Below are 1,240 nucleotides of genomic sequence, written 5' to 3'. Positions count from 1 at the left end.
CAGGGATAGAAGCGATGGTTAACAGCAGACCAATCACCACAGTAGCCTCAGGGGCAGACGAAGTGGAGGCCCTCACCCCGGCGAACCTCTTCTTCGGATATAAGGGGAAAACGATAATCCTAGAACACCTCTCGAAGCCCAAGAGTCCAACAGACTCCGACAAGGTCGTTTTCTCGAGGAGATGGAAGTATCAACAACGACTCCTAAGCTCCTTCTGGAAACGATACCACGAGGAATAACTACAATACCTCAAGACAGCCCACAAACAGAAACCAATCTCGGCAAGGCCTCTGAAAATCGGAGACGTATGCCTACTCCAGGGAGAAAGTTTCAACAGAGCACTCTGGCCGCTGTGCAGAGTGATCTCATCCCCCGAAAACATCAAGCCAGAAAACGCTATATCATGTTTCATCAAAACAGCAAAGGGTCAGACCCTCAAGCGCCCAGTCAGGAAACTCTTTCCATTAGAGGCCTGAAAACACCTCAAAAAAAGACACCACAGCATCTCGGAACGCCATTTTTCGGCTGCCGGTCATTTATTCATAGCGGTGGTACCGCACGATGGCACTCCCGGAGGTACAACGACAACTGGGAGTAAAATTCGCTTGCTCCCCCTCCTGGAGGGTGACTGGGCGGCCGAGGGCCGATTGCGCTTGCAAGGTACACACGTACCTCTCCGCGTGCCAGCTCGGGGGCACGCAGAATTTAAGGAGCCGAGTCAGCCCAAGCTGACCCGGCGCCGCCCGCGCACCCCTCGCTGAGCACACTTCGAGGCGGCTTGATAGGGTCGGCGCTCGGCGGCGGTCAAGGACCCCCAGATGAGGCCGGTGATGGTGTCGACCTCCCTGTGAGGATAATGATTGAGCATGAGATACTTGTACATCAACTGAAAAGTTGTAACGGACGGAGGTAGCCGTCGCGTCACAGCTTGCAGAAAACACACACCTCGCCCAATCAGTACACCATACAATCAGCACATAACACACAGAGAGATCGAGTCGGGAACGAGTAACTGTCATCTATATATATAAAAACGTATGTCTGTTTGTCTGTCTGTCTGTTTGTCTGTCTGGTGTCACCTATAGACTCGAAAACGGCTGAACCGATCGTCGTGAAAATTTAGGAGCGTGTTCTGGGCGATCCAGCGGTGGTTATAGGGGGGTCAGTTCTCCGATGCGATGAGTCCTTCTACCTTAAAAAATTATTTGAGTGCTCCACCCACGAAAATACGAAAACTCGG

At 52.2% G+C, this 1,240-nt stretch overlaps 1 pseudogene; it reads left to right on the top strand.

Annotated features, from left to right (window-relative positions):
• The first annotated feature begins 8 nt into the window (after positions 1-8).
• Positions 9-476, top strand: LOC114828534 (uncharacterized; annotated as a pseudogene).
• The last annotated feature ends 764 nt before the right edge of the window (positions 477-1,240 follow it).

Source organism: Galendromus occidentalis, unplaced genomic scaffold (assembly GCF_000255335.2).
Source record: "Galendromus occidentalis unplaced genomic scaffold, Mocc_1.1 scf7180000075982, whole genome shotgun sequence".
In the NCBI taxonomy this organism is placed as follows: domain Eukaryota; kingdom Metazoa; phylum Arthropoda; class Arachnida; order Mesostigmata; family Phytoseiidae; genus Galendromus; species Galendromus occidentalis.
The sequence above is the reverse complement of the archived record's forward strand: the minus strand, read 5'-3'. Positions and strand labels throughout refer to the sequence as shown.